Below are 24,943 nucleotides of genomic sequence, written 5' to 3'. Positions count from 1 at the left end.
TTTATTTGAACATGAAGTAGATACTCAAAGTTAAATAATTTTTGGAGTTAAAAGTACCAAAATGATATATTTCTCAAATTTACCCATTTTGATAATACAATAAGTAATAACTCTCTCCCTCCCATCAAAAAGCACCCATTCTTATCTCAAAATAGCTATGATTGATATTTAAATTTAAATCCTTAATTTTATTCTACTTTTTAAAAAATGAAATATTCCTTCCTGATGGTTATTTAACTGGTTTGAAGAGAACAGCCACCAGAGCAGCTCAAAGTAGCAAAACTAAAAGCAATAAAGATAGCTCAAATATCTAAAACACAAAAGCAAAGTAAAAAGCCCAAATCCAGAAAAGACAAACCACTATATTTATCACTGGGATTCGGAAATACTGGTGCTGATGATGGAGAGGAAAGGGCACTGTGTTTTTGCTTGGCACAAATATTTAGCTGCAGATGGCATGAAATGTCTTGAAAATGTTCATGCAGAGAGTAAAACGGAAAGAAAAAAATTCAGAGATGACTCCAAGATTATAAATCTGAGTCCCTGGGAGGATGTGCATGACAGAGAGAAGATCCAGGAGGTGTTGAGGAGACAGTGGTGATGTGAGACTGGACTTCAAGGGAGAAGTTAGGTCTAAAAGGAGAAAGAGGTCATTTATCTAGCAGATGAAATAGCAGATAGTTTTCCTTTATTCAAGTACTGTTAAAAAAAAATCCGGGGGCAGCCAGGTGGTGCAGTGAGTGGAGCACCGGCCCTGCAGTCAGGAGGACCTGAGTTCAAATCTGGTTTCAGACACTTGACACATGTACTAGCTCTGTGACCTTGGGCAAGTCACTTAACCACAATTGCCCTGCCAAAAAACCAAAACAAAACAAAACAAAAATTCCAGATACACAATATGATTCACTTCAGAATGTTTTTTCTGAATCCACAGGTAGCAATGATAAAACAAAATAGGCAACTCAAACAGGCTGATCACTTGATTGATACTCCACACTCCTTGAACTGAAAGCCAAAGATCATTTAAAAGAAGCTTTATTTTATGCTGATTTGCAATAATGTTCCCTTATAATCAGTGTGATATAAGGAATTGTCTCTGTTTGGCTACAAACCCAGCTACTGACACTGGCCATATAAAGAAGAGGCTGGCTTCAGCTTAATCTAGCATTACTCCCAACATTTTCATAAACTGTCCTTTATGTATAATACGACATAGGACCAACAAATGTTGGTCAGCAAGGCATTATACTAAGAGCTTGAGATATGAATAAAGGAAGGCAGTCCCTGCCCTCAAGGAGCTTATAATCCAAAAGTAGAAGACAATACATAAAAGCAAGTAGAAAAGCAGGGAGGGGGGAATGCCAGAAGGTACTTGGCCTTGGGGGATGGGAGTCGAAACCAAGAAGAGGAGGAAAAGAAGAGAAGGCTGGCATGTAGAGAGTCCTTTATAAAGGGAGGATATGGCAGGAGTCTTTTGCTCAGCTCTCCAGATCAAAGAGGCAAAAGCTAATAAGGGTATTGATGGGGAACAAGTAGAAAAGGTAAAGAGCAATCTCCATGATGATGAGCTTCCTGTGATTTAGTTTATCCAGGCAGGGCCTGATGAAAATGATGGGGAAGTTGAAACCAAGCAGAGCAGCTGGTAGCAAACTATACCTGTCGTCTCTGAATCCTTACCTTTCTCCAAGGCTCAGCTGTCACATAATTAAACAGCCAGCCTTGATACCTCAAGTTACTAGTACATTCTTCCTCCTTAAATTACCTTCTCTCATTTTTACATGATATTTATGGCTCCTCCCCACCTTTTTAAAGGTTTTCCCTTTTTCTTTGTATTCCAAGCACAGTGCTGGGACATGGATTAATTAAGTACTTAATAAATGCTTGTAGATCAGTAACCTTTCTTACTGACCTGTTCTTGACTCTTACTTTTACCTCCCCACAGTCAGAACTGTGCTCAACCACTTGAATTCACTATATCTACATATTCCTCCTGAAGTTCTGACTGGAGGTCAGCAACCTTTAAGGAAGACATTGTAATAAATAAATGAACGAATGAATGAAGTTTTAGAATCTTTCATTGTTGCTGAAGTAAATTTATATTTGATATTTTTTTCCTGCCAAATAATACTAAAGATATTTTATACCAAACTCTGTGCATTGGTTTACACATTTTTGTTTTATTTAACAAGCCAATTTAAGAAAGACCAGGTAACTCTGGAAGATGGCACACATGTGGCATAAAAATTGAAAACAGATGGAGCCAGAAGACCTTGAGTCCAAATTATGCCTCAGACATTTACTAGTCATGTGACTGGGTAAGTCACTTAATGACTAATCTGCCTTAATGACTATCTGCCTCAGTTCCATCATCTACCTCTCTCATGGTTGTTGAGGATAAAATGAGATATTTGTAAAGTACCTTGCAATCCTTAAAGCAACAGAAAAATGATGATGATGATGATGATAATAATAATAGTAATAATAATAATAGTAATGCTGGGGGCAGCTAGTGGGGCAGTAGATATAGAATTAGGCTTGGAGTAAGAAGGACCTGATTTCAAATATGACCTTACTATGTGTGTGACCCTGGGCAAGTCACTTAACCCCAACTGCCTACAAAAAATAATGCTGATAATTCTGAGACACCCCAGGAGCTTTTCCCCATTAGGCACAGGATTACAAGGTTATCAGATTAAATGTCACTTGGAAAACAAAAATCACTTGATCCTGGTTAGATAAGGTACAAGACAAAATATAGGTGGGAAAGAAAACAGATGCTAGATTAGGACATTACTGAAAGGTAGCAGATGAAAGGGGGATGGAAAATATATCTAGTACAGCCCTAAGAAGTAGTGCAAAAGAAAAAGGCCCTGGAGTCATAGGTCAAGGCCCTTTGGAGCAGAACTGGAATAACCAATATCTGTAATGTTATTTGTTTTGTTTTGGCTCAAAGCTCCCACCAATGTATTTTACCCAGAGCTTCCTAGATGATTTGCTGATTCCTATTCTAGACTCCAGTTTCTGAATTCAGTTCCCTACCCAAGTAAGGCAGCTACATGTGCTCATTTGCCCTTTTCTATCCTAAACAGCCTGCCTGCTTCCATCACCTGCAGTGTCAGCCAATCCATTCCTACTTGAATGGATTCTCTATGACCTACCCTACCCCACTACTATACATTCAGAAAAGTGACAAAATGTAAAAATAGGGAAACATAATTACATCCGAACAATTCTCTGGAAGGCTATAATGGTAAGAAGTGTTGGATGTTTTTTACTGTTTTCTCTTTTGGAATGCTAAGGCAATCAAGTGCCTTTAATGAGTCTTGCCTTGGTTTGAACCCAGGCAGGTAAAGTGGGACCTTTTGTTTTAGCTTCTCAGCGCTGAGGCAATGGGGTATCTTAAGAGTCCTGTCTTTGTCTGAATCAAGAGTCATTGATTGAAAACAATGTATATGATGCGGTGCTAGTGAGTTAAGATCTTTCCCACACCCCTTTTTGCTAAGTAGGCACTGAGCCCTCAGAGCCCTGAACAGGGTATATGAGCTCTGAGGTTGGCAATTTGCTTTTGGGGTCACACTCATTGAAAGAGTGTTGGTGTGGAGACTCTGGGTAGCTGTCATGGAGGCACCATATGTCAGTGCTTCTCTCTCTCTCTGGTAACTATGTATGTGGTGTCTTGATCAGACAAAAGCCTGTCTGTTGACCTGTTCATATTTTCTGTTTGTATTTACTCTGAAGTTCAGGGTGCTGACGTTTTCCCCTGAACTAAGTGAATGATATATGTATGCTTAATTAAAGTAAGATTGCTAACCTCTTAAAGTTGCTTTCCTTAGGAAAGCAGATGAAAGAATCTGTGCTAGTTGCCCTTCTGTGTGCTGGGGTTATTGGTCTTTTACCTCCACAACAGCTGCTAGCAGCACTGCTGTTACCAAGGTACCTATTCAATTAACCAATAACCACCTGTTAAATATCTAATATGTTCCAAACACTGTACTAGGCCAAAATTGAGATATTTCCTAACCTCAAGGAACTTATAATCAATCCCTCAAAGGAGACCATATGCTGATTGGGATTGTATATTATATGGTTTAATTTTAATGAATGTGAGGGGAAAGTCATGGTGCCTTTTGAGTGGAAAAATCCTTGCAAATAAAAGTATAAAGTCAACAAAAAAGAGCACCTCATACCTGTTGATCCTGAAAGTACATCTAAAGATGTGGGGATCCTTTTCATGCCAAGAAAGGTCAATTTAGAAAAGCTAGGACACTTCCAAAACTTTGATTTGACATTTCACAAAACCTTTTCTTGAAGCATCCTATAAACATACATACTAGACTGCTAGTAAAAGAAGCCTATGCTACTGAAGAAACTAGAATAGAGTGAAAAATCAGATGTGGTTCTATTGTTAAATGATGTGATATATTCTAGAATAGTTGTAATTTCTTTTAACATTTTGAAGCAAGTCATCGAGGAACTGGAAGTCAATGACACTTTCTTTCAATGTGTAACTGGATGAAACTGCAGACATCTTGTAAAAATAGCCAGCTTTTTGTCTTTTATATGCATCCCAAAACCAAAAAAAATTCTTCTTTTTTAGAGTCCCTTTTGGACACAGTGAAAAGTTTCTTTCCCAAACAATGGAATGGGAAGGAAAAACTTTATATTCTTTACCCAAGAAGGGCTCCAGCAATGCTTAGTAATATATCTAGTTTGTTACTTTCATGAAAAAGAAAGCTCCTCATTGTAGTCATTGCTCATGCCTTCCAAAGAGATACACACTAGCAATATCCATAAAAGTCTCCAATTTTATTGGAAGCAGGTCTCTGAATCATCACATTTTAAAAAGATTTTGTCAAGAAATGGGAGCAGAATACCAATCTTCCCTACCATACAGGAACTCACTGGCTTTCAAGAGGGCAGGTCTTGGAAGCACTTGTTTGAACTAAGGGGGGAAGGTTCACTTTTTCTGAAAGAAAAAGAAAATTCATTCTTGGAACACTGAGAAAAATAGATTTGATCCTTTAACTAACCTGGCAGATTATTTTTAACCATATGAATGAGATAAATCTGCCAACATAAAAGTGAATAGAGGCTGCTATCTTTGCAAACTTTCAAATGCTGGAGGTTATAAGTGCTTTACCAGGATTGGAGCTGAGATACAAATTCTTTTTCAATTTCTCTTAAAAGAGAGATCTGCAAACATTTAAATAACCTTCAGGACTCTTTCAAAAGTTATTTTGATCTTGATGGGGATTACAGTTGAACTGTGAATTTCACAATTGTTTTCTTTTTGGTATAATCTGTATCAAGATGTTGACCACTATTACCAAAGATGAACTCACCGATCTTAAGACAAGAAAGTTAAGACAATTCAAATTTAACTCAAAAAAGTCTTAGAGAATTCAGTGCTCCTTGTGAAGCACAGCTTTGCTTTGTAAGGGAACTACAGAAGCTTTAATTCCATTTGCAAGCACTTTACAAACCAGAATTTTCAACACATGTATCCATACTAAATCAAAATAAATGGCAAACCCAGTTTAATGTTCTCATTCAAGCTAAGTAATCAAAACTTTCATAGTTAAATAATATTTAACTTTAATACACACATATTACTACATCACAAAATTGTTTTAGTATCTTCATAAGTGAATTTCCATGTAACTCGTTTCTTTAGTAATCCTATTTATATTATGTGATTAAAAATATTTTTCTGAGAAAAGAGTCCAAAGAGTCCATTAGAATGTCAAATGAGTCCATGACACAATAAAAGGTCAAGAACCTGGTTGTAGAGGAATAAACATCAATATCTGGCAGCCAATTGAATGTGAGGTGAGTAATGAAGAGGAGCTAAAAGTGACACTAAGGTTATGAGGCTGGGTAATTGAAAGAGCAGTAGTGTCCCGTCCCCCATCCCTCCCCCCCAATAATAAAAAGGAAATTTGGAAGAATTTTTTTTGAGATGCTGAGTACTGGGGAGATGGAGAAAATTAAGATTTTTGTTTTGGACATGTTGAGTTTGAGATACGCAATAAGAAGCTGATGATGGTCAGGGTTGGGGCTCACCAGGACTCTATCTACAGATATGGCAGTCATGTGCATAAATATGATAATTAAACTCATAGGATTTAATAGTCACCAAGTGAGAGAGAAGAATAGGATTACAAAGCAGTAATTCAATATCAAAATCACCAAATTAGTCCAATATATAAAAAGTCTATATCCTTTGCTTCCATTTCTTGCCACCCTTTGCTATGTGAATCACTCTGCTCTCTGTATGATAGTTAAAAACTGTCTCCAACATATGTACACCCATACTTGCCACACGATTGTGCAGGAAGATTCTGCACATTACTTTTGTGCAGTTCTAAGTATAGGAAAAAATTAGCACTTTGTGCTGCCCAGAACATTAAACTAGGACTTTGATTTTGTTACTGGTAGACAATGGTAGGAATGTCGATTAGCAATTGAATCCCATGTCCTTGCCACTTTTCTCTAGAATTTTGTTACTTGCATATCAATTAAGATTACCACAGGGTTTGGCTTAACAAAGTCTTTGAAAAGATTAAGGGTAGGAGAAGGAAGGGGGTGGGGGGAATGGATTAATAATCAAAAACAGAACTGAATTTTCTAACATCAGGATTGAAGGCAGTAAGTGACAGGTAGAGTAAGGGACAAAGAATCAGTACCAGATAAGGACAGTAATCAAAACAATAAACTTAGCCTGAGGGCACCTGGTTTTTTTTTGCCAGTTTCCTGGCTGAACGGGCAGTAAAAGATACACAGGGTTCCTTTGCCATTAAGAGGCATAATTACCTCAAAATTCCAGCAGATGCCATGAGGTACCATCGTAACAGAGGACTGTGAAGATGCTGAATAGCTAAAGTAATGGGAAGACCAGAAGATGATGTGATGCTGAGCAAAGAATGAATGAATAAGCAATTAATCAATAAATTAGTACTATGTATGAAGCTACCCTAGTGTGCACATAAGAAGGGGGGAATCATTACTGTCATCCAATTCACTATACTGTTTTGGTTTTTTGTTTTGGGTGCTTTTCTGCTGCTGCCTCATTGCCAGATTCCTCAGTTGAAAAATGGAGCCATAGCTCCTCCTCAGATCCCATTACTGCCTTGTGCTTTCCTGGGCACAGAATATCCCCCGAGGAAAGGTTTCAAGGGGCAAGGCCAGGCATCTTCCATCCACCTCAAAGAATTTCCTCCTGCACAGTGTGTTTACTATTTCCTGACACTGCCTTGTAGCCAGACTTGTTCGTTAAGACCTTAGACATAGGCTAGGCATGGTGTCCTCTGACAAAAGGCTATGTAAGGGGCTAGACCAGACTAGGCCAGGCCTTCTGTCTTTCCCAACGCAATCATTTCCATCTGTGCCAGAACAAGGCAATGTCCATCTCCTGCTGCCTCCCTGATCTCCCAAATGAGTTATGGAGATCCTCCAGTGCAAAGAAAAGCAATGCTTCCACTAACTTTAGGCTTTTAATTTCCTGCTTTTATCTTGTCCTTTGAGGGAAGAGGAAAGTTGGTAGTAAACAGACTTTTTTCTCCTGCTATGCAAATACAACTTTCATTTCCAGCTTTGCCCTATTCTTGCCTCATCTACAGCCTTTAGAGGGATAAGGAGTTGTGAAGTGGGTCTTCCCATTTGACCATATGCCTACCATCTCGTACTGCATTTGCCTCCTGTCCAATATGGGCTACCCACTTCTGATGGGTAGAGGAGTAGCACCCTTCACATCCCAGTAACTCTGAATTCCTGTAGATCATTAACCAAACTCCTTTCTACATCCCTCCCCGTGACACTTGATTCCTCATTTCCATCTTCCCCAACCATCCCACCCCAAAGTTTCAACCTAATTCTATGGAGCGGGTCCTTCCACTGTGCCCCCTGGACTGCCTGTTCCATAATTATGCAACAAACTTCCTTTGATCTTAATTTTCTTCCAATTACATTCCTTCCACCTACTACCTCTTAACGAAATCTGGTTCCCCATTAATGACAGCCTCCCTGGCCACCTTTTCCAGTACTGGCTGTACCTTCACTCATTCTCCTCAGTTCATGGGTTGAATCAGTGAAGGTGGAATTCTCCTTGCATCCCATGCCTCTTTCTTCCACATTCTCCCCTTTCTTACATAGCTCAGTAACCTTTCTTCCTCTGAAATTTATGCTATTCATATCTACCAGCCAATTCAAGTCCTAGTAGCTGCTGTCTATAGACCCTCCCCTCCCTGCTCTATCACTCCCCTTTCTTCTTCAATGAGTTTGGTACCTGGTTCACAATTTTTCTTCCCTCCCCAACTCCAGTTCTTATCCTAGGGGATTCTGAACAGACATACTGATTTTTCCTCAAATACCTTAACCATTCAGTTCCTCAACCTACTTAGTTACTATGACCTACCCTTCCACCTAACCCCAGTCACACAAAAAGATGGTCATACCCTTGATCTTGCCATCACTCACAGACGTCCTACCGCTTTTTTCAAGAAATCTGAAATCCTCCTATATGACCACAATCTATTTGCTTTCCCCCTCTCCCTTACCTTGCAAAATCCTACTCTTCATCCACACGATGATCTCCAGTTCCTTGACCCCTCCACTGTTTCCTAGGCCATCTCTCCTGCACTATCCATTCTCTTCTCTTTTTCCCCATCTTGACCCCTTGGTGAACCAATTCAACTCTACAACGTCCTCCTCTGAATCCCTAGTCCCCTTATCATATTGCTGATTATGCCAAGACAAGCCTCAGTCTTGGATTCACTCTCAGCTTTTGCTGCCTTTGCTCCTACACACTTGCTATTAAATGAAGGTGGAGAAAAATCATACAACCCTTCTGACTAGATTTATTACAAATTTATGCTATACAACCTCAACTGGGGCTCTCATGGCTACTAGACAATCCTACTATACTGCATTATCAACACACTGTCCTCTACTCCTGACTTCAAATCTAAATGTATCTCTTCGCAACTTCTACCTCATTACTTGTCATTCTGCCCTCTAGGGTCAAATAGAACAAGTTTAACCTTTTCTTTACAAAATAATCTTTCAGATACTAGAAGAAATCAATTAAATAATTTCATCTTATTAAATTTTGTTCACTGTTCTGACCTATCAAGCTATTTCTGAATCCTGACAGTATTCCAGTGTTCTCAACTTTGTCTCAAATGAGAAGGTGACAAATATACCATCTTTGCTTTTGTCCAAATCAATGATAGAAATATTAAAGAGCACAGAATTCAATACAGGAGGACCCCCCAACTTATAACTGAATCATACATTCTTACTGAGTTTAGTCCTTTATTCACTTCAAAATCCATCTAATTGTATTATCATTTAGTCTACCACTTCCATATTCCATAAGAATAATAAAGTATATTTTGATCAAATGTTTTAGTAAAATTTTGGTAAACTATGATCAATAGCTTCCCAGTATAGTATATGTAAGTATGTATGTATGTATGTATGTATGTATGTATGTATGTATGTATGTATGAGTGAACAACCACCCCCCATAGTAATCCTGTCAAAAATAATAATGTTAGTCTGGCATAACTCTGTGGAGACTGGACATAATCTTACTACTACCAACTGCCACCAAAGGGTCAGGCAAAGTAGCTTAACTGAAAGGGGAGGTGGCATCTACCAGGTGGGCAAAACTGTGAGCAAAACCTCTCCAGGACCTTGGCTGAGACAGTCCAAGACTCAGAGTACACAAACCCTGAGAAATGGTACTAGTGTTCCCACCTCTACCTCCACCTGGTCTCCCCACCCCAATCAGTCCTGATATTATATTAGTCCATCCCCTACAGTCACCATCATCCAGAAAGTCCACCCCTGTGGAGATGGGACCTGTCATCTAGCTCTGCAGGCCCTGCCTCCTTAGCAGCCATAGCTACTGAATAGTCAGAAAAAAAATTCTTGGCACCAAGGTCCCTTGCACTACCAAATGGTTCAAAGTAAGACTTAATAGTTTTATGAATGGAGACATTAAATAAGATGGATCACTACCTGCTTTGCTGCTATACCCTAGGGATCATCTGAAATGTAACAAACTTCCCTGAAATGCTATCTCCCTTATTAGAGTGATAGCTCCTTGAGAAGGGACTGTTTTACTTTTCTATTTTGTATTCTCTTAGCACAGTGTTTTCCACACAGTAAGTGCTTAGTAAATACTCATTCATTCATTCACTCCCTCACTCATGATGAAGCCCTCTATCTCTCTGCCATCACCTCTCCCTTCTTTAGATGATCACGAAATAGTGGTTTAATAACACATCTTAGATTTTGGCCAGGGATCGAAATTGAGTTCAATGGCCAGTCTTCCATATTTGAAAATCAGGACATTTGTCCTTTCTGCAGTCCTATGGTACCTTTCCTGTTTTCCACGATGTTTCAAGTATTGCTGACAGTGGCTCAGCAATCAAGTACACCAGTTCTTCTGGGCCAGGTTATATGAATCCATCAAGGGAAACTAGGTGTTCTCTTTACCATCTCATTCATCTTGAGAATCAAATCCTCACTTGCCATTTTTGTTCTGTCCTTTCAAGTCCAAAGGTCACACTCCTTGGCAGAGAAAAACAGAAGTGAAATAATAGTTGAGCAGTTCTGCCTTATTCCTCAGGCCAATCATCCAACCAAACAGTAGTCCTAGCCAGTCTTTGAACCTCTTTTCCCCAGTATAGCTTAAAAACTCTTTCTGTTGTCCTCAGTTTCCTGCACCAGCCTTAGCTCTTTCAGCTCCCCCAAAATCTAAGGAGCATAGCAGACTATTCACCCCAGTTTACCTTTCCTCTACTACAATCTCTGAAAGCCAGCATGACTGAAAGAGTGCTGGGCCTGGAGTCAGGAAGTCCTGACTTCAAATCCAGCCTCAGACAATTATTAATTGTGTGGTACTGGCCAAGTCATTTAATTTCTGTTTGCTTTAATTTCCTTTAATGTAAAATGGTACAGCACCGTCTACCTTGTAGAGCAGTTGTGAGGACCAAATAAAATGACACAGTAAAGTGTACTTAGCACAGTATCTGGAACCAAGTAGGTGCTATATAAATGCTTATACTCTCTCCCCATGATGGACACCCTTCTTTTTCACAACCTCCAAAGTTGTCATATCATTTATTTCTATTCCAGCAAACAGTCACTCCCCCATTGGTAAAGAATCAGATACAGAATAACATTTCTCCTTATTGACTGCTATACAATTTGAATCATAAAGTGAATATTAGGACAAGTTAAGAAGTTATTAACTATTCTGCTTTTTGGGGGGGGGGGCGGGAGCAGGAGACAGGAAGACAGATAGAGAGAGAGATATATAGTGAGAGAGAGAGAGAGAGAGAGAGAGAGAGAGAGAGAGAGAGAGAGACAATGCGTGCATCTTCTCTGCCTCGATTATGGATAACTGAAGTCGCTCCACCATTATTATACCATGCCTCTGGAATATATTTGTGATAGTTCCCTAAATACTCATTTATTTACACAAATAGAACCCTCACTCATAAGAGTTAGGCAAAACAAACCCTGGGATGGGGCAATTTTTAACTTAGTCTCACATTTGCAATATTCAGTTCCCACGTCCTCTCCCCTGTTAATCCAGAGAAAGGAAATAATTCAAGCTGCCGTTCGGAGTTGTGTTCACTTGTATCATCACCATCACTGCTGATAATGTTACCTCGATTTGGCTTTTTCTTTTTGTTTTTACTTTGTATCATTTCCTAGACGTGTTCCCATGTTTATTTGAATTTTTCATAGTCTGTGTTTCTTACAGGGCACTTATACTGTTACATTCACATGAAGCAATCTGTTAAGCCATTCTCCAATAAATAAGCTTTATCTTCAAGTTTTTCCCCCTCATACTACAAATAGTTCTAAGACTCTCCTAGCACATATAGAGGATCTCTCTATCATAAATATTCTTAGGATATATGCCCTGTCATGTGATTAATGGGACAAAGAATATGAATAGTTTAATTATTTTCTCACATTGTGCTCGATTACTAGAATTGTTGAACCAACTCATAATTCAAATAACAATGTGTTAGTGTTGCCAGACTTCCCAACCTCGCCAACAGTGGCCATTTCTTTTATATCTTTTACTATCTTTGCAAATCTACCAGGTGCAAGGTAAAACCTCTAAAACTGTTATCTATTTGTAAAGCTTCAACTGATTCAAGACAAATGAAATATTATTTCTTACTCAATTTATTTTCTTTAATGAACAGCATGATAATAACCAAAATACCAGAGAGTACTGCAATTATATTATTTCCTCAAAGGTTTCACTGCAGATGTACAGCACTGAAACTACATTATATACTAAATACATTTGTGGGCTAGCCAAGAAATTTAACTGTCTTTCATAATAATGTATCTTAGAGGAAAATCAGTTGAGTTGCCTGTTACTGAGTTACAAATTAACCTTACGGAACACTAATCTGCCTACAAAGGTCAAATACTGTATACTAACTGTTAATGCCATTTACGCTACCTATCATCATTTCCTCGTGGTTTTTTAAATGGCTAAACAGAAATACTGAGGATTTTATGGATTTATCTGGTATTCTGCTGCTTTAATAAAATCTCAATTGTCTCCCTATAGCATTGCCTCTCCTTGTAGCCAGGGGAGTAGCAGCATGGTATGAAATCTTATGTCCGGACCTATCTTCAATTGTCTCCATTATTTTTTTTTGCTCATTTTTTTTTTAAAGTGAGCCAACAATTAAACTACAGATAGAAATAACTTTGTCTCTTTTCTGGCAAGGTTTATAGTTTAATTTCTCATATTATTATTATTATTAGCATTTTTTTAGAATTATATCAAATGACACCTGGGAGTGTAGTGCCTTTATTTAGAAAGCTTTTGGTGTCTCTACTCCATTAACACTACATTTTGGTTTTTAGACATACACTTTTTAAAAAAATCGTATTTTAAAATTGTCTTTTACATGCCTGGGGTTTCTTTTTTAAAGGGTTGTGATTTTGTTTTGTTTTGCATAAATAAGCACTGTTTTTTGTCAAAGGCTTTTAATGATTCTACTTTTATCATCATATGGCTTTGATTATTTTCAATTTTACTATGATTTTGAGTATGTGGGAAGGGGAGGGAAAAGGATGGTCTGACCTATGATTTCATTGATACATGGAACTCTGGGCCTGGAAATTACTTTTACTAATACAAACTGACAACCTGTCATCTCTGACTTGAAGACTTAACTTGCCCAGGCTCACATAACTATTTTGTTGTTAGAGGCTGAACTCAAATCCAGGTCTTTCTGAATTCAAGGCCAGCACTTGATCAGTGAATCTCTTGCCACCTATAGAGTCTTTATGCTTGTTTAGGATCAAAAATATAAGTGAGCTGCCCTTTGAGCTGGGAATTGAGGAAAGTGAAGGGGCAAAGACACAAAGAACAAATAAATGAAAGGAGCAATGCCTTTGCCCAACCTGGGCAACATTAGAAGCTCCTGCTCATATGAGCACATCCAGCCTAGTCCATAGCCTCTTTCCCCCCACTAGTTTACCCGGAACACTGCATGAGGGGATGCTCCCACCCATTTTACCTTGTCAATCACTTTCTTTTCTGTTAAGCCATTCTCTAATAGACAAGCACAAGCTTTATTTTCAAGTTTCCCCCCCTCATACTACAAATAGTCCTAAGACTCTCCTAGCATATATGGAGGACCTCTCTATCATAAATATTCTTAGGATATTATGTTATGTTATGTCCTCAGACCAGTAAGGAACAATGATAGAAATTCAAACTACGACATTAATGCTGATTGCTTTAATGTGTTTGCATTTTCTGTTATTTAAAATGACTAATAGATCAATGGTCATTAAAAAAGTTACATAAATGAGAGCTATTATCATCACAGAATCCTGGAATTTCAAAGGAAGATTGGAACCAGAGGCTATCTAATCTGATCCATACCTGACAAGGCATCCTCTCTAGACCAGGGCTTCTTGATTTTTTTCCACTCATGACCCACTCTAGACCACACCTCACAAGTGATCATCTAGACTTTATTTCAAGGCCCCAAATATTAAGAATTGAATTTTTGAGTCCCTTGCGATTTACAAATCAGTCAGAGAAAAGACATTTCTTTAGTGCTTATTAGGTACCACACACATAAATGCTCAAGATACAAAGAAAAGCAAAAAGCACAGTCCTTGCTTAAGGAGGCACATTCCAATGGGGGAGAAGACCAACAAAAATCTGTACATACAAAATGTACAGAGTAAACAGAAGGTAATCTTAGAGAGAGGGCACTACCACAGGGTAGGGGAAGATAAGGAAAAAAAGAGTACAGAAAGGTCTCCTATAAAAGTATGTCTAAAATAATATATACTAAATCTAAGAATATTGTTAAGTCAGTGTCTACTGAATCACATTTTAAAGTCTAAAATCCAAGATCCTATTGGGGGAATCTTCTCCTATATCCACTACAGGGCCCAGCTCACAGTTGGCTGAGTATAATCACTACATAAACAGATGGTGATCAACTAGGATTATAGTCCCCTTACAAGTCCACAATGATTTAATACAAACTTAGTCAATTAGTCAATAAACATTTACTAAATGCCTAATATGTGTCACGTACTGGAATATAAAGGAAGGCAAGGAAGTCCCTGCTCTCAAGGAATTCACAGTCTAATTAATGACAGAGACAATATGGAAACAAATAAATACAAACAAGATATGTAAATATATAAATAGGAAAGAATCAACAGAAGGCAGTGGAATTAAGAGAGATTGGAAAAGGCTTTCTGTAAAAGGTAGGATTTATAATAGTCTTGCCTTCAGAAAAAATAACTAATCATGAATTTTACTCTGATATTAAAATGTGAGTGACTTTTATTATACTATCTATCTCACTTTCCCTTCTATATTTGACCTTAGCTCAGATAGATGTTACTGGAATACTGGAAAGGAGAGAAGCATAAGAATGGGTAATCAATTGCTGGAAACTGGAGAAGAGAACAGTACTTTAGAATTAGACACAAACAGTTGAAAAAAAATAGGAGAAACAAAGTGAAATAACATGCTTGAATGAAAACACAAAAAGGTAAACATAAAAAAGGGAAGAGGGTGACTAAGAAAATGGCAAGTGGATAACCACTTACTGCCAGACACACTGAAATAATCAAATGCAAGGTGGATTGATATGTGAACATTGATGAATAAACATGGAAGCACGGCACACAATAAATGAATACCTAGCTTTACTAGAAATGTAAGAGTACAAATAATAATTCAAGTTCCCTCTAAGAATCTACTCAAATGGATCTGTGATTGCACTGATGTGGATATTTCCATCAGTAACACAAGTTGACAGTTGGCCATCAAATGTGACTCTCACCATGTCTCCCCATAAGAACACCACAATAATTCGCCCATCATATAGAGAACTTAATTGAATTGTTCTGAAATTTTTTTCAATCTTAGATTTCTTTATGACATCCTTTACATTGTTTCTTGTTTCTAATTTGATGGAGGTCTGCTCCTGCGTACCACACCATCTCCAATGCCCTTTGAATGATCCTCAACTTCAATTTTCTAGAGATCATAGTATTTCACGATTTGTAGTACTTGAAGAACAGAAAAGGGCCTTATTTAAGGGAGAAACTTGGAGCCACTGAAAGAACTCTGCAATTTACCAAAGGTAGTTTAATGTATGCTCTTTCTGTTGAGTCCCAGGTCCAACTTATTGTTCATCTTTACAATGTTTGCACCAGATGTGTATATGTATGTGGCTAAGCCCCACAACTTTACACATCTGCGTTACCATGTATAAATGATAGGCATTCTTCAAACACTTGGTTTTGCTTGAACAGACAGTAAGGGGGAAATCCTTTTGAGTCATTTTGGATCTTATTTAGGATGTTTTTAGCAAAGAGGACCTCAGACTAGACATGTGGAATAAAATGCACATTCTCAGACCTGACCAAAGAATTAATTTGTTTTGCTTAAACTATTCTTATTTGATATAACTGTAGTTTCTATGAGGAAAGGAGACTTTGGTAGAAAGTGGCAGTGACATTAAACAAAAAAAATCAACAAAACGCCTTAAAACTTAAAGGAGGGCAAGGTGGTTGGTGGAGGAGGGGGGTAGGCAAGTAATAGGAGGGCGATGCAGTGGGTAGAAGTAAAGTAGAGAAGGCAGGAGGGATAGGAAACAAGAGATATGTACAAACATAAAAACAAAAGATCAGGAGTATTGTGGGAAAGCATATGTCTACATATGCATGTATATATGTATAAGTGTATGCATATATTGAGAGACACATCTAAACTGTATTGTAGCCTTCTGGGGGGCTGAGGGGAGGGGAAAAAAAGAACAGAGTTAAAAAGTGCACAGCAGAGAACAAAAGAAAACACAAGGAAGCAAAGAAAAGATGGACAATTCTCAACACGAAGTGTATTATTTATCATACAGGCTTTCTTGAAATGAAAATTTGTTACATATTTTGAATCCTCTCCTATTCTGCTATACACATGACATGCTTTTTTTCTTTCTTACTTTGTATTTAAGCTTCAATATTTAAGTTTATGATATGTTTTTGTTTCTTTTCTCTATTCTGTATTTGTGTTCTGATAAAATAAAAAAAAATTTTTAAAAAGTGGCATTCCATAACAATGGTGTGGACCAATTTCCGCAGTGGTGAAGGAGAATATACTTTCACATTTTAATAATTACATTTCAGTATCCTATGTTTAGGAAATTAGAACTTCTTTTTAAAAATAATGAAACCTCTACTATGAAGAACTAATTCAAGGGAAGATAAAAATTGTCAGTTATGCATCTATATTATGTTTTTGAGTGCTATAGGAACTCTCTATTGCTATAGTTATTTATGTTCCCAATTACACTGCAAGATTATAATTTATTCTCACTTTCCTCACAAGGGAAGATAACTGTTTTGATTTAAAAGCTAAGGAAACCAAAATGCACAGAGAGTACCTCAAACTATATTTTCTTTGTGGTTCCTGGTAGGCTACAGGCCCACTAGAGAGGTAAAATGTCAGCAAGTACTACATTAAAAGGAAACAGACTCAGGCATTATCATCTCATTGTTGAACATGTAGTCATTAAAGGGAACTATAACTAGTTACATATAATTTATTCATTTCTAATTTTAATCTGGGTCAAGCTTCTTGTTTTCTTTCCATTATTTCCCAGACAAGGTTAAGTATGCTGTTGCAGTATAAAGCCATATTTCTATCAAGGAGGAAGGAATAAAACAAAACCACTTCAAATAAACAATGGCTCAACAGACTTCAAACTGCTACTATATAAATGTAACAACAATGTTACTAGCAGCTGCTCTGGGGGTGTTAAGACCAATAACACCAGCACACAAGAGGGCTGCTGGCACAAGTTCCTGGATGTGCTTTTCTAAAGGAAACTAACTTTAAAGGGGTTAGCAATATTACTTTAATTAAACATATACATCATTTACTTAGTTCAGGGGAAAAAGTGAGCACCCTGAACTTCAGAGAAAATACAAATAGAAATTACAAGAGGAAATTATAAATAGAGAAAAATAAACACAAATCAACAGACAGGGCTTCTAACTGTCTGACCAAGAGGATACATACATAGTTACCATAGAGGGAAGCACCAACATCTGGGTTTTCAAAGCTGGGGGGGCTCCTTAACGGCTACACAGAGTTTCACCTGGCTGCATCACATGAACACTCTTCCCATGAGTGAACCCCAAAGCAAAATGCTAACCTCAGAGTAAACATACACTTCAGGGTCAGAGGGCATCACAACCCACTTGACCCAGGCTCATGTGACTCAAACTCATGTAACTTAGGCTTTCTTGTGACTTAAGCAGGTTATCAAAGACTCTTGATTCAATAAAAGGCAAGATTCAATCAAAGGCACTTGATTGCCCCAGTCCTGAGAACTAGAACTCCAAAAGAAAAAAACGGCAAAAAGTCCCACTTTGCTTGCCCTTACAATAAATTAAAGGTCAACAACAACAATATTAAACCATCCTCAAAGACCAATATCAATCCATGTGATAGGGGTTGGGCAGAAGAGGGGAATGGCAAAGTCAAAGAATGTCAGGGTAACTTGTAGGGGACTTTGTGTGCCCCAAGATACTTATAGTAGCTCTGAAGGCCTGGCAAGTACACTAAAATGCTGTCAAACTGGGCTCCAAGTGATACTATTGGTTGGATTAAGCACCCAGGTCAGAGAGATAGAATTACTCCTGTAAGTCAAAGGCAAAAGATAAAAGGAGGACAATGCTAAAAACCGTTAAGATGATTAGCCTGAAATGGATGACTGGTGAGTAAATGGCACTGCTTCATGTTCTAGTACCACAAGGAGGCAAAATATACCCCAACAAAACAATAATAGCAATATCTTACACCTGCTGGAAAAGCTTTCATACAGGTGGTGCTGACCACTGAACCAGGAAAACCATAAGTGAGCTTGAAATGAACTGGAGACATGAACACATTATTTATGTGTTAAGAGTACGTCAGAATAAAACTGGAAACAAATCTCACCAGCTATAGGCAAAAGCTTCATGATGCTTTTTGTCAATGGCACCCTTAGCTCCTCAAGGGTAATCCTAAAGAACAATTTCAACCCCTAAATCTAGATGCATATAAAATAGGAAATAAGGGAATTATTAAAATCTGAAGAGGAAAATTTAAAGAACATGAGGTCACGGAAAATCTTCACTCAACACAAATTGCAAAATTATAGCTAATAAAGAAAATGGATAAAATGTTAATAAATCAAGTGATTTGGAAAATAAGATAGACATACTGTATACTCATTTTGAAAAGCACTTTTTGAATCTGACATTACAAATATAACTAAAAGGATAATTATACCAAAAAAAAGAAAACATTCAAAAAGGTTGACAATTATCCTAACCATTATGAACCAACATATTCTCCTACAATATGTCACTTGGAAGTCCACACACAATTATAAGAAAACAATATATTGGCTGAAGAGTAAAAAGGTTGTGCCAAAAAAGTCACAATTCACTAATTATATTGAACGAATTGCCTGAAAAATGTCATAAGGATTTTACTGCCTTCATTAATTCAAAGCCTTTGACTCAACCTAACCTTTAAGAGTTGTTCAGTAATGTAAAAACACAAAATACAAAGATCCAAATACAATGAGAACACTAGAATATTTTATGTCTATGTGGAAAACTGTTGGCTACTTGAAAAATGCCACCAAAACAATATCAAGATCAATTCACATAAAACATGGCATTTCCCAGGAAAACAATTTAAGCCCAATGTGATTCTTTGTTGTTGTTGTTTTTCAGTCTTTTTCACTTGTTGTCTGACTCTTTGTGATCCCATTTGCGGCTTTGTTGGCAAAGATATACCGGAGTGGTATGCCATTTCCTTCTCCAGCTCATTTTTACAAATGAGGAAACTGACGTAAATGGGGTTAAATGGATTTCCCAGGGTCACACAGCTATAATGTCTGAGGCCCAATTTGAACTCAGGAAGATGAGTCTTTCTGATTCCAAGTCTGGAATGCAGTCTATCCACTGCACTACTTACCTGCCTCATGTGGCTCTACCTAGCCTTAATATTTTATCAACTCTCCCAAAGTGAACTAAATATGGCTTTCAAATTAAAGAGGAATCAAACCAAATAATATTAAGAATTCCTTGATATTTATGAAGGCAGCAAGCTATACAGATGCACTGAAAGATGTTATTTTGTTGAATCTCCAATAATATCAAAATTTCATCTGAACTTGATTAGGAATACCTGAAGATAAGCTACAGCAACCCTTAACATTCTTAGGAAGAAAGTTATAGCTAAATGTGTTGATTTACTGGCATCTGGAAGGCTCAGTAAGAACTCACTTAAATCAATAAACACCTACATATATAAATCTTAATTGTACACTTCCAGATCTTTTAGTCAGTCTGATAAGCATTTATTAAATGATTACTATTTGCAAACTAAATGCTGGTAATACAGAAAAGGCAAAAACACAGCCCATCTTCAAATTTGTCTGTATATTTTAATGGAGGTGGCAACATGTAAATAACTATACACACACACACACACAATATATATATACATACGTGTGTGCATGTGTATATATACACACATACATGTAAAAGATACAAATGGAGTACATGTATATTAAATCCAAATTTGAGTTGAAATTTCTCTCAAAGATCACAAATTACTTTTTAATTTTATAAATTAAGAACCTGAGGAATAGATATTAAGTAATTTGCCTAAGGTCACAGAGCTCCTCAGTGGCGAAACATATATAGGAGGAATTCAGAAAAAGGATATGATATACTATGGCTGAAGAAAAATTCACAGGTATGAAGCATGAGGTATGAGCTGGTCCTCAAAGGATAGTGATATAATGAAAACCATTTCTTAGAAAGGACTGTAATAAATGAAGACAAAAGATATATCAATATAGTCAGAGGATTTTCTTATGTAATCGATGGCACAGAAACCTTTAACTACATCAGCATTTCAGACCTGGAAGGGAGCTTAGATTTTTATTTCACCAATGAGAAAACTGAGGTTCAGAAACACTCACTGATGCTCTAGGCTGATCAGTCAGCCTTATATGCATGGTTAAGGAAGAATGAGGAGAATCACGTCAAAGGTCCATGAGAGGGGAATAGAGAAAGTAAGTTTAGCAAGTAAGCTGAGGCAAATCAATGGGCAGCTATGGGCAGGTTAAAGAATAGATTTAATGCCACAGACCAGAGGTATCAAACTCAAAATAGAAATAGTGAAAGTGCCATACTGACTCCAAAAAATAATTTGACCCAGCAATACCACTATTCAGTCTGTTTCCCAAGGTGATTAGGGAAAAAAGAGAAGAACATACATTCTAAAATATTTATAGCAGCTCTCTTTGTGGTGGCAAAGAATTGGAAATCAAAGGGATGCCCATCAATTGGGGAATGGCTAAACAAGTTGTGGTATCATGATTGTGAGGGAACACTATTGTGCTATGAGAAATAATGAGCTGAATTTTAGAAAAACATGTAAAGACTTGTATGAAATAATGAAGAGTGAAATGAGCAGAACCAAGAGAACATTGTAAATAGTAATAACAATACTGTTCTAAGGACAACTTTGAACAATCAAGTCATTTTAAGTATTATAAATACCAAATCAAGTACAAAGGACCTATGGAGGATGATGCTATCCACTTCCAGAGAAAGAACTGATAATTTAAGTATATACACTATGATTTTACATCTGGGTGTGTGTGTGAGTGTGCACGTGCCTAACTGTAACCTTCTCTAGGGCACGGGGGGGGGGGGGGGGGGGGGGGGGGAGGAAAAAAAAGTACACAGCAGAGAACAAAAGAAAATTTAGAAGGAAGGAAGAATAAAAAAGAAAGGTAGCTTTGAAAATGATGTGCAGTATTTATCACATAGTTTATAAAAAAGAGTAAATAGTGTGAAATGAAATTCACAGTTTTATATTGAATCCTCTTTTTATGTTGTGCTATGTATGGTCTTTTCTCTTTTTGTCTTTTCGGATTTAAGTTCAAAATTAATAAAAATATTTTAAAACAAAATGAAGTTCAGAAGGAAGTACAGAGAAGTAGGACAGTGTTCAAAGTACCATGTAGGATTCATATTGTGTATATATATATACGTATAAAATATGGAAGAACAAATACAATGAGGAAATTACTAAGGGTTATTCCTCAAGAGTGCGGTATAGGATGAGAAACATCAGACTTGGAGTTAGAAGATCTGTTTTCCAGTAGCTCTGACATGATCATTGCAAGATGGATGAAATGAAACATCTTGATTATGTGACCGCAGTTAAAGTCCCTTAACCCTTACAGTCTCAATGCTCAAGCAACCCTCTGGGTCTAAACTGTAGAAGAGTTATTGATATGTATGGGAAGACAGAGTTTCACAAGAGGGAATTTCCTAAAGCAATGAAATCATCTTTCTGGTAATGCCCCTCCCCCCAAGTTGTATATTTAAGTTGTAAAAATCAATTCAGCTCCAAAGACACAAACATGCTTCCCATGTTCAGAATGCACTCTCATTATTGCCTTCTTACCAGCTTTATTTAGGTCAGGGGACACTTCCTATGTGGAGCATTTCCCCCCTAAATTGTTGCCATTCTGTACTCCTAAAATCACTTTGTATTTTTGTGTCCCTGTACATGGGAAACTTTCCAAATTGTACATAAGCTTTTTGAAGGAGGATACTTATCACTTTTTATTTGTAGGGCCTAGCACTGTGCTGTGCACACAGTAGAAACTTAATATTCATGGAATGTAGTATGAACACCACTACATGAATCTCATAAATGTATTGTTATCCCTTTTTTACAGATGAGGAAATTAAGTCATACGTTATATAACTTATCCAAGATTAAAAATCAAGTACAGCTTCCTTTATAAAGCATTCTTTTCTTAGTCCATCTTACATTAATCTTCCGGTTCTCTAAATTTTTACAAAACTTATCTGTAACAGACATTTGTTTATTTGGAATCAAAAACTGCCATGGCCCAACCAAATTTACAATCCAGATGCAAAGTGACCTGTTAAGTCACATGATTACTAAAAAGCAGACTTTAACCCAGGTTTCCTGAATTCCAGTTCTGTACTACAACATTCTGGGAACACACCATCTTTAAAAAAAAAAATTAACCTTTTATCTGTACTAGTTTTATAGTGCCAATTAGATGAGGTCTCCTAGAAGCACTTTTTACATTTTTACACTGCCTTTGCTGAACTCAGTACCTATAAATTCAAAATGAACCATAAACGTGCAGGAAATTTTGTTAAGAGTAACCCATGTGAAAGGTGAGCAACTATTATTTGCTAGTTTGAAATATATGAGAACATATTCCAGGAAAATGAAAATTTGGAACTTTGATTTTTGAAAAAAGCATATTTCTTTCTTATCCTAGGTGCATTAATTTTTTCCGTGCAGAAGCTTTTCAGTTTCATCTTTTACAACTGCCTCTATTCCTTGTCTGATTAAATGAATCCATCTCTTACTCAGATCTTTATGAGGCATATGATATGCTTATTTTCTAATTTTTTAAATAGAATGATCTTTAATATTAAGGTCTCATAACCATTTAGAATGTTTTGTGAAATATAGTGAAAGGTTGTTGGTCTAAACCTAATTTATGAGTTTTTCTAATAGGTAATTTATGTTTTCCACTTTATCAAACACTGGGTTATTGAGTTTCACAGTTTCTGATTCTCCCTTGTCTAGTATGTTCCACTGATCTATCTCTATTTTTTAAAGTATATTTTTGATAACTGTTGCTTTACAATATAGTTTGATGTCTAGAAATGCTACTTCCCCCTTTATTCCCATTTTTTTTCATAATTTCCTTTGATATTCTTCATCTTTTGCTTTTCTAAATGAATTTATTATTTTTATCAAGTTCCCTAAAGTATTCTCTTCATAATTTCATTTATATGGTATAGCATCAAAAGTGTAGACAAATTTTGGTAGCACTATAATCTGTATTGTAGTGGCAGGCCTAGCCATGAGCACTGAATATTCCTCAAGCTATGTCATTTGTTCTTTATTTCTTTAAAGAGTACTTTGTAACTGAATCTATACAAGTCTTCTGTGTGCTTTGGTAGGGTTGATCAATTTTAGGCATTTTGTAGTTATCTGGTATAGGATTTCTCTTTATATTTTTGCTTACTGAGTTTTATTATTACATAGAAATGCTGTTGATTTTGGAGGGCTGATTTTGTGGCCCAAGTATTTACGGCAGCAAAGAACTGTAAATAAAATAGATGCCCATCAATAGAGGACTGGCTAAACAAACTGTGGTACATGAACGTAATAGAATATTATTAAGCTGTAGAAATGATGTATGCAATGAAAACAGAGAAGCATGGAGGGATCTACATGAACTGATGCAGAGTGAAGGAAGAAGTGTCAAGAAAACAATGTACAAAATAACTATAAAAACGTAAATGGAAAGATCACCACCTCTTCCTTTAAAGTGAATGTAACAAAATTAAGATCAAGTCTGACTGGAATGAAAAGAGGAAACACCCACAACTCTTCGTGGAAGTGGGAAGGTCCACAGGTGTTACATATTACACGTGTTTTAGGACTTTTTCAATGTATCAATCATTTGATAAACAGTTGATTTGGTTTTCCTCATTAAAAATAGTATTTGTGACATGTGACATGTGACACAGCTGTCTGGCAGAGGAAAAGGGAGGGATGCTGAGGATAACTATAATGATGTAAGAAACAGAAGACATCAATAAAAACATTTAAAAAAGAAAAGAAAAAGAAAAATAATGCATACGTTTGGTTTAAAGATGACAGATGGGGGGGGGGGGGGGGCAGAGTGCAGAGCCAAGATGGAGGCTAGAAAGCAGGGACTTAACTAGGGCTCTCTCCCAGGACCCTCCAAACACCGATAAAAAATGGCTCTGAACAAATTCTAGAACTGCAGAACCCACGAAAAAGCACAGGGAAGCAGGGCTCCAGCCTAGGACAGCCTGGATGGTTGCTGGGTGAGGTCTATCATGCACGGAGCTGGAAGCTGAGCAGAGCACAAGCCAGCGTGAGCCGTGCCTGGACCAACCAGACCAGGAGCCCAGCGGAACAGGCCCTAGTGCCCTGAATCAGACTTCTCAAACCACAAACACCAAAGACAACAGAGAAGGTGAGTGGGAAAAGCTGTGGGGGACAGAGAGAAGGAGTTAGCAGTTCGGCCACCGCCTTGGGGGCAGCCGAGGAGGTGCAGCTACAGAACTACAGCTGCAGTTGCTTCTGGCCCCAGGCCTACCTCGTGGGAGGAATTAAGTGGCAGATCAGAGCAGGAATGCAGAGCCTGCTTAAGATCTGAGTCCATGCCAGGTTGGCGGTTCTTGGGGGAGAAGGAGCACCGCTGTGGCAGAGCTTACTGTATAGAAATAGCTCTGAAAA

At 37.4% G+C, this 24,943-nt stretch overlaps 1 protein-coding gene across 3 annotated transcripts in view; it reads right to left on the bottom strand.

Annotated features, from left to right (window-relative positions):
• PPP1R12A (protein phosphatase 1 regulatory subunit 12A) overlaps nt 1-24,943 on the bottom strand; it is a 174,026-nt gene that overhangs the window by 90,205 nt on the left and 58,878 nt on the right. The gene's annotated exons all lie outside the window — the stretch shown is intronic.

Source organism: Trichosurus vulpecula, chromosome 5 (genome assembly GCF_011100635.1).
Source record: "Trichosurus vulpecula isolate mTriVul1 chromosome 5, mTriVul1.pri, whole genome shotgun sequence".
NCBI lineage: Eukaryota > Metazoa > Chordata > Mammalia > Diprotodontia > Phalangeridae > Trichosurus > Trichosurus vulpecula.
This window is presented reverse-complemented; position numbering and strand designations above follow the sequence as displayed.